The sequence below is a fragment of the Erpetoichthys calabaricus genome, chromosome 5, assembly GCF_900747795.2.
Source record: "Erpetoichthys calabaricus chromosome 5, fErpCal1.3, whole genome shotgun sequence".
In the NCBI taxonomy this organism is placed as follows: domain Eukaryota; kingdom Metazoa; phylum Chordata; class Cladistia; order Polypteriformes; family Polypteridae; genus Erpetoichthys; species Erpetoichthys calabaricus.
In genome coordinates this window covers 205,210,939-205,222,726 of record NC_041398.2, presented here as the reverse complement: position 1 = coordinate 205,222,726, position 11,788 = coordinate 205,210,939, and positions in this window count along the sequence as shown.

Below are 11,788 nucleotides of genomic sequence, written 5' to 3'. Positions count from 1 at the left end.
TTGAAAGCCATAACAGTAGAATTTTCATCTTCTTGCTGGCCCTATAATAAAGGCTTGTTTTTTTTTAATATTTTTTGTTTTGTTGCAGTGTCTCCAATTTATAACGCTGATCTGTATGGTTATGTTACAGACACCCAGAGTTTGAGAATGTGTAGAGGTGCTAGTGCACTGGGTGTCAAATTTTGGTTGCAGGAGTGGGATAGATCAGTGGTCAGAGGCTGATCATTTTTTTTCTGGAGCACAGACAAAGACAGATTTTGATTTTCTGAATGTACAATATGACTCTGTGAAAACCTTATGTGAAAGGAATTGTTTATGACTGAGAGAGAGATTGTTCTGGAAGAGAAACTATGAAGCTAGGAACCAGCATATAGAGCAGCAGATGGAGTGTCTCCAGTACAAGAGCACTCAGCTTGAGAAGAAAATGAACAGAGTGCAGCAGTCCCCAAACCCGAATGAGACTGCAGATGGGAAAAAAAGGTCACCTGTGTATCTGCAGACTGTTCAGACTACACATGAGGTCAACAACAAGAAGTGCAAGCAGACATTTTGGTCTTTACAGTGGCTAGAGGAACAAAATCTCAGACAACTAGTGGCACATTTGGAAGTCCTTGCAGGGTAGCCTCTTATCACACACCTCCCCCTTCAAGCTGCCAGTTGCACGGAAAGGTTCCAAACCCCTCCCAAGCCAGTGCAAATGGTGGCCCAGGTCCATGGCATGGGCCTAACACTGCACTAAAATCATAAAAGCACTTAAAGCAAACTCCTCACTAAAAGAAATTCTGTCCCCTTCTAAAACAAGACATTAAAGGAATAACAATTTTAAAATGATAGTAAAATCAGTGAAAAATAAACAATCCGTTAAAAGCTCAAATTTCTAAAGAATCTGTCAGGCTTGGGTAGGAACCATACCCACTTTATTCCCCACAGGCTCATCCCACCACTGCCACCGTTCGTGATGTACAGGGTTGGCTACATGCTCCCTGGTAGCTCCTGAGAGCCTCTTAAACCTGTAACTGTCAATAGACATGAACCGAGATGAGTCAGGCAAATGAGGACACACACATTCAGTGAGGGGCTGCTGCAGAAGTGTCAAGTGCTTTTATTTAAAAATCCAAATGAAAGTGGAAACAGTGCAGTGCATAGCAATCTTCCTTAATAAATAAATAATCCAATAAAATCAGTGCAAGTCTGTGAGTTAAAACCGAATAGTCCAAGAATAAAACCGGAATAAAACACAGTCATCAGGTCCTTAATGTTCTTCCTATATTCCATGCCAAGCCCAGCGCCACTCCCTCTCTGTGGTCCACTATACCGTCTTGGCTGCCTCTGTCAGCCTCTGCCAGACCACTCAGAATCCTCCTGTCTTCCTTCTTGCATCCCTTGAATCTCTGAGGACTATACAACGGTCACACCTGCTCCTTTAAAACATCAGTGGGGACAACCGGCCCATAGAGTGTGGATTCTTTGATCCTCCACGGGGCTAAAAACTTCACAGACCTCTTATCACATGTGCATTCTTTTAATTTGATGACTGGAGACAAACAAGTGAAGTCTTCCTTTGAAAGACTCTGATATTGTTTTTATATTCAAGAATAAAGTCTGCTTAAAAGAACCTTTCTGAATGTTTTAGGTACAACTCTTGACCCAAAACACTACATTTTGTACATTTATTTAATTCAGTCGTGATTAAAAATATTCCTTTTGTATTGATGATATGCATTTCTCCTTATAAACTACCAGCTATTAGTTTCTAATAACTGAATATACAAGGTGTGTTCAGAAAGTTCTGAGTCATCAGTCTTCCTCAAGCTTTCCTGGTGTTCACATCGATTTTCCTGGAAAGCACCATTATTTCTGAGTTAAAAAAAAAAATTCATCCCCATAGGAAGTCATGGAGCTAAATTTTTCCATGCTTTCTGCCTGCTGGACGCCATATCTGCTGACAGAGGAAATGAAACAGCATCAAGTCACTTTCTGTTGATTCTTGCAAACTTTGTAGGTGGTCAATCCCCTGAATTTGATTAGTTTGATTAATAGAGGTTACGCCTGATTTCATATTTTTCGAGCCAGAAAACAAAAATCAGTCAGAAATGGGCTCCAAGACCCCAGTCAAGGTCAGGCGATGCAAGTCAGCTGGCAATAAAAATGTTTGCCATTTTTTTTCTCATGGAAATGTGTCACGTAAGCACAGGGGCCACAGTGACAGCCGAGTAGTACTCAGAAGTCTGCTTGCTCAAAATTTTCCATAGAAGGATGCATATGCCCCCCCAGTTGCCCTTTTCCATTTCTTTCCTTCACCATGACAACACGCCAGCTCACACTGCCAAGCTTACCATGGCCACCATTCATCAGGCTGGTGTTGAGTTGCTGGAGTTCCCTTCCTATTCTGTTGATATGGCACTCTGTGATTTTTGGATATTTTCAAAAATAAAAGAACCTCTGCATGGGAAAGTTTTCGAAACTTGCAATCAACTTATTGAAGCTGTAAATGGAGAGTTGGACAAATTGACTATGGAGGATTTTTTGTTAAACTTTGAATGGTGAATTAAGTGACTGAAAAAATACATTGATCTTGATAGTGATTATTATGAAAGTCATGAACAAATGAGCTTTCTGGTGGTTGAAATAATTCTGTTCTCAGGATTTGTTTTACTTAAAAGGCTCAGTACTTTCTAATTCCTCATATTTTTTCCAGATACACTAAAATGTTGAACATACAAACACACATACTGTACATACATATACATTGGTTTGATTTTAAATCTGACATCACCCACTTCTGTACATGTGTGATGTATAGTCTAATTTCTTTACATAAAGTAATGCTTGACCTACTTGTGTCTATATATAAATAATTTATAATTTAAAATGTAATCAAAGGTAGACATTTTATGGTAAAGATCAGAACAGATTGCTTCAGTTTTCTCTGCTGTTTAAAGACATTTCCAGAAAATACAGAAGTTTACTAGCGGGTTGCAGTCTTTCTATTTTGGAAGGGACTGAGATTATATAAAATGGCAGGCCACCTTTCTGCTTATTAGCAGTAAAAAGAATAAGTGCCTCTTTATCCATATTATTATTTGATTTTTAAAACACTCTTACCTCATTGGTGGATTTCTCAAACAAGAAATTGTTTCTGAAATGGTTTTAAATTTTATATTGTGGTAGTATTGTCTGTATTAGTTTTCTTTATGTTCTGCTTTGTCCCCTTTATGTGGAGTGTAAGGGGTACTGTCAGCTAGCACTGCAGCTGGGGAACTGCTTGAGTCCTTTGGCATTGAGGTTTTTCCTGCATTTGGTTTTTGCTTTATTCTTTGTGGATTTCCTGGTTTTCAGTCCTTACTCATGATTTAAGGTAAAGTTTGAAATTGTTTACTTTGATGTTCTGCCAATTAGATCATGTTTTGCTTTATTTCAATCCCTGTTTAATCTTCTTTAACATTTAAATATTAAATTAACTTTATTTTGTTAATTTCCTTTGAACAGATGGTTTTCTTCAAATTTTTGGGAACATTTAGCAATTTTGAACTTAACAAGGTTTTGCCGCGTATTTAAGTCTGTGCAGGCTGCAAGCCTGCCTTTTGAATTTGGGGTTAGCCTGCCTAAGGTAAGGCCTATTCAGTCATTTCACACCTGTAGAGTAGGCAGGTCTAGCTTTTATTTTTTTTTTAGCCTTTGTTTGAAAGGATCACAACAGATGACTGTCTTGTTACAACATTGTGCTGTTCCATGAGATTTTTTCAACAGTTTTTGTTTGGAACGGTATATCAGCATTTAAAAAATAAGCTAACTATCTCTTCTCTAGTATTTGACATTGAGGACACTAAGAAGGTATGGAGATTTTTTTGGTTTCAGTAAAACTACAATTTTCAAAGAGCAAAGACATTCATGCAATATTTGAGGATATTTGGAAGGTTTCTAAAGTTTAGTTCAGCGCCGTCATAGCAGAACATTACTGCCCTCAAGCACAGCAGTGATTTAAAACAATTACAGAGTTCATCTCAATTTAAATAGAATTGTTCATGCAATCTTCACAATCGGAACGTGAAAGGTGTGGAAAAATGTAACAATAGATGAACTTTGTAGTTTTTAATAAATAGTCACATTTATATGTTTTCAGTTTTCAAATTGATATGAGCTCCTTCATAGTTGCGTACATTCTGAAACGGATTCATTATAAATTTCTTGTATACAGTATGTCCAATGAAGAAAACCAGAAACTAATACTAATTTCTGTATAAAAAAGATTGGACTCAGAAAATGCTTAGTTGCCACAAGTTACACATGCGATGCATACTGACAATGACCACACTGCAAGATTATTATAAAGCAAACATAGAGAAAACATACCGCTTAAAAATACTGCTACAGAACAGCCAATAATATACTAGTGATATCTGATTAATTTACCATTATGAGAAACTATTACACTGAGACAAATTTCAAGATACTTTATTATTTAATTTTATACATTTATGTTTTTGTGCAAACTGAAAATATTCTAACAGTATATCAGTGGTTAAGTAGCAGCTTTTAAAGCCAAACTCACTATCATTATAGATCCACTGATGGAAAGTTATAAAATGAATTTGCTGAGTGATGCTCTCAGTATTGTTGTTTCATTTTGCTTCTAACATCGATTGTAGTGAAAAGTATGAAATGAAGAAAACAATTTACTCTTTTGTATTTCAGTAGCAATAATTTTGAAAGAGACAACCAATACTTAAGTGAAGGATGTCAATAGTTTGGTTTGGATTTGCACTTTAGAATACCAATGTATGTAATTATTTCTAACATCACATAAATATAGTGTTTATGTTCTGTTTAGACTTCAGAGTGAAGCAAAATTGTGCAGATGTTTATAAAAGTAAACTAATCTCCACAGAAGAAAAATAGTGAAGTTGATTCTAAAAGTTTTTATGGACACAATTACCTTCCCATTTGAGCCTGGTGGATTTCTGACATAATTTTTTAAGAGACATAATTCAAAATAACTGAACTTTAGACAGAATAAGTCTCAAAAAACAAAAGCAGTTTTTTAACCAGTAAGTGACTGCTTCCAAATCAATACAAATGAATTGATTAGCAATTGGAAATCAGTATGGAAAGCTTGGAGCCAAAACCAGAAATCTATATGATATTGCAGTGTGTAGACAGTGGAGAGAATTTGACTGTAAATTATGGGATGTGCCAAGGTCAGAACCAGCAACTCAGCAATAGACCAAATAGTGCCCAGAGTAGACAGGAAAGATGCACAAGACAGCTGCACAGACAGACAAACAGATTTAGCAAACTATTTATTAGTTGTTGGCTGGCAGAGGGCACAGAAAAAACAGGAATAATGTCTGCAGCCACCAAGAAAGAGAATTTTCACACTGAATAAACTATACTTTGGTTCTGTTCAATGGCTGTGCAGATAAAAGAAAACACTAATCTGGATTATAAATAAAATGTCAGAATATCAGTGCCTACTGGTGAAGTGACTGAACAAAAACAAAACTGACACCAGTGCCAGCTCAACACAATTGAACTTCTACTAAGGACAGGCACTGCTCAGATAGACAGGGAATGGCATCTGGCAACCAAAGAGTTGTCACTCAGCAAGTAAATAGCCAGCTGGACAAAAAAAAAAGAAAACATAAAGTTACAGGAGTCATTGAGATATTGTGTTCAATCATCACTCCTACACAAACTAATGACGTATAGTATTAATGATACTTCTGGTAGTAAAAACTAAAACAGAAACAAAACAAAAGAATGAAATGCAAACAAAAGACACAGAGAAACAGTAATGTGGCCATCAATGACTTTCACCATCTTTACAACATAAATATAGTTTGGATTATACTCAAAATTCACTTAAGTGTTTCTTTCAGTCTGCAAAAATTTGTGAACTTCTGAGGTGTGCTTTGCTTATTAATGGTGATGGCCTCAAAACTGTGAAATTTAAAAAGTTGGAGCAGCAGAATACAAAGTGTAATCTTTTCTTAAGACTAGTGAGTACAAGTTGTCCACAAATTTCGTAAGGATCACTCCTTCAGTTACAGTGTCCACAAATCTTTTGCCCCAGACCCAAGGACACACAAACATACATCTTTCCAAATATTCTCAAAGTGTGTTCTATGGATATTTAAACTTGTTTTCTTTTCTGTTGAATACCCAAAGTCTGTTTTTTAATGAAAATAATACTTTCTCAGTTTTTCACATAAAGATGAAGTAATAAAAAAACTCAAACTATTAAAAACGGTAAAATAAGAAAGAACAAAGCATACACAAAATTTGGACAGGCCACATTATTTTATTTCCATTGATAATCAATAATTCTTTTATCATCAGTAGAAAAAAATTAGGATTGAATTCATCACCAAGTTGAAATATGCCCACTCAGGTCCACTGTTCAAAGGTGTCTGGTAATGCCACTTCTGTGTGGTACCAAATTTCAGTTCAGACATCTTTTCACATGTACTTTCTGGCTGGTGGAATGATCTGCCCATCTCTGTTCGAACCTCTGACTCCATCACGTGTTTAAAAACGTTTGAACATTCTCTTGCTTTTTGAATTTCTGTTTAACTAATATTAGCTGTTAGGTTTTCTAACCTAGGAACTGCAATAAGCCTTGTGTTTTGCTCTGAGCTCATCACTTGTGCTGGTCAATGTTGAAACCTTATTCTGTAATACCCATTCCCAAACAGTACCCCAGACTGATGTTTACTCTGTTATGTTGACCTCTTTTGTAAGTTGATATGGATAAGAGTCACCTAAACAAATAAATGTAAATGTTATTGTATAGTCACTCCTTCTTCTTCTTAATTTCCATGTTTTCTCACTATGTAGGGTTGATTTGTTTGACCAACTTTCTCAATACAGCTCAGTCCATCACCTTCTCCCACATCAGACTCTTTTCCTTTGTCTGTCCAGCTTTTCATCAGTTTCCCTTGGTTTCTCTTCCCCATAATTCCAGTTCCATCACACTTTTGCCAACATGTTCATTGCCTCTCCTCACCTGATGTCCATATACCACTTCAACCTACTTTCCTGTACTTTCTTAGATAACTCTCCTACTTGTGTTGCACCTCTGATGGTCTCATTTCATATTCTGTTCTTCTTAACAACATTCTCATTTCTACCACATCCGACTTCTTCTCCTGCACTCACTTTACTGCCCATGTCTCAGTTTCGTACATAGTTGCTAGTCTTGCCATGATCTTAAAAGTCTTACCTTAATTTTTCAATTGCACGATACTCTAGATACAGTACCTTCTACCTGTTTGATTCATCCACACTGCACTCTTGTGAGTTGTCTCTGCACCCAGTTCTCTACCCTGGAGAAACCAATGATCCTAGGCATTAAAATGTATCCACTATTTTTAATAGCATCACCCACAAGCAAACTTTAAAATCCTGGTCATAATTAAACCTCATATATTATGGCTTCTTCCTATTTATCGTCAATCATCTATCTTCCAAAGGCCTTCTTCATTCTTCTAGCTTCATCTCCACTTCCTCCTTTCTGGTACTGCACAACAGAATGTCATTAGGAAAAAGCATGCACCTTATAGATTGTTTTTTTTATCCCATGACTCAACATATTGATAACCATATGAAGGAGGTAAGGGCTTAACAAAGTTCCCTGGTACAGACTTAAAACTGACATCATGCCTGTTTCCCCAAAAATGCTTTTAACCCAGGTCCTCATTCCCTCATACATGTCCTTTACCATCTTCACATACTTCTCTGGTACTCCTTTCTCACTCAAAGTACGTCCAGACTTTCTTGACATGGTACCTTGTCATAAGCCTTCTCCAAATTAATAAACACCATATGTAAGCCTTTCTGCTTTTCTTGATGCTTCTTTATGAGTTCAATGCAAAACTGCATCAGATATTCCTTTGCTTGGCATAGTCATACAGTGAGTATAATTTAATAATATACTGTAAGACATAATAATATCTGGCCATCACTAATGGCTTAAAAGTATACTCAGTTTGTACAAAGTGATTTGATGTTATAAAGCAGTCAGCCTTGTAAAGATGTTGCCTAAACTAAACTGCTCAAAAAAATTTAAAGGAACATTTTGAAAACATATCAGATCACAATGAGAAAAAAATCCTGCTGGATATCTATACTGATATGGACTGGGTAATGTGTTAAGAATGAAAGGATACCACATGAAAATTATCAACCTACAGAGGGCTAAATTCAAAGACACCCCAAAAATGAAAGTGAAAAAGTGAAGTGGCAAGCTAGTCCATTTTGGTCAGAGACATTCACACCAGTGGCCTGCTGGAGGTAATTTTGTAGAACTCTGGCAGTGCTCATCCTGTTCCTCCTTTTCCAAAGGAGCAGATACCGGTCCTACTGATGGGTTAAGGACCTTCTACGGCCCTGTCCAGCTCTCCTAGAGTAACTGTGTGTCTCCTGGAATCTCCTCCATGCCCTTGAGACTGTGCTGGGAGACACAGCAAACCTTCTGGCAATGGCACGTATTGATGTGCCATCCTGGAGAAGTTGGACTACCTGTGCAACCTCTGTAGGGTCCAGGTATCGCCTCATGCTACCAGTAGTGACACTGACCATAGCCAAATGCAAAACTAGTGAAACAACAGTCAGAAAAGATAAGGAGGAAAAAATGACAGTGGCCTCCACCTGTTAAACCATTCCTGTTTTGGGGGTCGTCTCATTGTTGCCCCTCTAGTGCATGGTTGTTAATTTCATTAACACCAAAGAAGCTGAAACTGATTAACAACCCCCTCGGCTACTTAACTGACCAAATCAATATCCCAGAAGTTTCATTGACTTGATGCTGTACTCTGATTAAGAAGTGTTCTTTTAATTTTTTTGAGCAGTATAGTATTAAGCAAGCATTTTGGGAAAAAGCCCAATGATTTACACTCTGATATACTGTATAAGGAAGTCAGGGAATGCATATAGCCTAGTGGAGGTAGTATGTGCTGAAAGCTGAGGATAAAAATTAATCTGCTAAAGCAGTAACAGATTTGGATACATTGATGTCAACAGCCAATGATGGATTTTGAGGTAGGTAGTACAAGCAGCAAGTAAAGTGAAATTTACAGTATCTGGTCTGATTTGAAGAAGATGTAGTACTGCTGTGTATCTTACTGATTTGTAATTACTCACTGTGATGCCACAGAAAAGAAAAATTCAAGTCAAGTTACCTTCTTGAATAAATAAAAGATTAGATCAGGCATTCTGTAGTTGTATTGATACATAAAAGAGCAGTCACAATGACCTCTATTAGTTAAACTCCACAACAGACACTGTGACTGTAACACACCATATACTATTCTAAATGCTCATAACTTTGTCAGGAAATGCAACATAGATTAGGTAAGCATGAACCTCAGCAATGTAAAGTGTTCAAGTTGTTTTTTTAAAGGTATTACAATAACTTTGTTCTGATGTTGCTATCTTATTTAAATTGCCTACACTTTTCTTAATGCAATTACAATGACTGCATTCACAGCTGGAATTCATTTGCAAACTGAATTAGAAAAGTCAAAAGAAGCAATAACCCAAAGATGTCTGTCTTTAGGCGTAACTACTCATCCATTATCCGTAATCATTCTGACCTGTAAAGGAATGTAGTGAGGCAAACCTGACCCAGAAGGCATCACAGTCAACTAAATTTAGGTGTCAAGATCAATAGCCAATTAGTGTACATTTGAGGAATTTGAAACACCTGGAGAAAAGAAAAACACAATTAAGGGAGGTCAGCATGGAAACTACCTGCAGCCAGATGCCTAAAGCTAGAATCAAATGCAAGTACCAAGATCTCCCAGTCATTAAATCAATCACTTCCTCTGTTTCCTTATAGGATGGTATGGTGGCACAGTGGTAGCATTGCTGTCTCACAATAAGGAGACAAGGTTCAAGTCCAAGGTGCTCCCTGTGTGGAGTCTGCATGTTCTCCCAGTGCCTGTGTAGGTTTTTTCCAAGTACTCCAGTTTCCACACACAGTCCAAAGACATTTAGTTTATATAGAATTTTAGTCAATATATAATTATTTTTACAATCTAAACAGAATTAATAATTAAGGGTTAACTAAATGTAGCTTAAAGCTTAAGAATGTGAGGTCTTCCTCATCTTAGAGAAACCACCAACTTTATTTTCCAAGGTTAGAAGGAGGTGAATGAGTAATGAACACCCTTTTAGAAAGTAAGGATAAACTAATGGGAAAGCTCACACACCCCTGTTATGGAGCGGTGACAAGATCAATAGAGTGATCCGTAAAAACCCTCTTATGGAAGTGGTGTTCAGAGTAATGGGAGGGTTGACATGAGTCTGAAATTACTTTTGGCATTAGTTGATTGGAAGGGGTAATAAAGTTCTGCATTTTAAGAGTCAGATGTTGTGATGTATTAGATAAGGTGATGTAATTAGAAAAAAAAGCAAATGAATTGTTTAATTGATTGCTCGCTCCATGGACTGAGGCATTTATGCAAATGAAATGTTCTACATTCTCATCTGGGCTCTCTGACTGGCTTCTTTGAAGATAGAGGAATTTTTTTTTCATTATAGTTAGGTGGATTGGTGTTGCTAAATTGGCACCTATTGCATGTATGTTGTCACACACGTGCAAATGGGAGGCAGCTAAAGGGCTCGAAAGAGGGTAATACCATGCTGGACCAGGGTATGGAAGAGTACACTAACCATTTTTCTCTTTCTTCTGCAGACCAAATACAGGAAATTCCACCTGGGCCTAATGACATCATATCTGGTTCAGGTCCCGATGACATCACTTCCAGCTCCAGTTTCCGGACCCACTGACATCATTTCCTTTGTCCAGCTTTAAAAGATGCCATTTTATGTTTACAATCAGCTCTGTTTTGGTCTGTAAACACCAACCATCATAGCTTTTCAAGCAACACAGTTTCAAGTATACGGGGTGGCTACCCCAAAAACTTTTATGGTGTCTCAGGCTTTATTTCACAATGTGTTCACCCTGCCTTGTGCCTGATGCTTGCTAGGATAGCTGACAGCGTCTATGTGATCTTGCTCTGCACAAGTAGGTTTAGAAAATAGGTGGATGGATCGTTTCTTTACATGATTTCTTTTATTTATTTCTTTAGTCTTTCTCTTAGTTTAGCTGTTTACATTTTCTTGAAAAATTAGTGAATAGTAATTAAACCCTTAAGTATACAAAATAATTTTAAAATGTGCTTTACTTACAAAACATAATCAAATAAGTAAATTCAGCTATTCATTTCATTGTCTTGTGTAGAATATTAAGCATTATTTACTACATTGTAAATTCATTCTCATGCATATTTATAACAAACTGGGCCCCAGGTTGGCCTTGGTTATTTTTCACTGTAGCATTTTGATATTCCTAATGTATACCCTTTTAATGGTGTAACCAAAACTGTACTTACAAGTCCAGGCACAATCTCAGAAAGTGCTTTTAAAGCCTAAAGGGAATTTTAGTTAGTTTATATTCAAGAATTTTATCATTCATCTTAATGTTTTATTAGTCAGATAATTGTTATCCAATTTGTCTTGAAGGTGACATGATTATATCACCATAAAAACCTAAAACTCATTTTAATGCTCTATATATAGGTATTGTTGCTTATTTTATTACACCCTCTGTTTATTTTTGAAAAAGATTAATACTGCATTGTTCTAGTCCTTATTAAATCTAAGTTTTAGACTAATTTTGTTTTGAAAATTGCTTTTATTTTGTTAAATTATTCTTCTGCCACATTTCATGACTTTTCCGCAATTGTCATTTGTAGCTTCCATTTACATAATCTTAGTGAGTCAG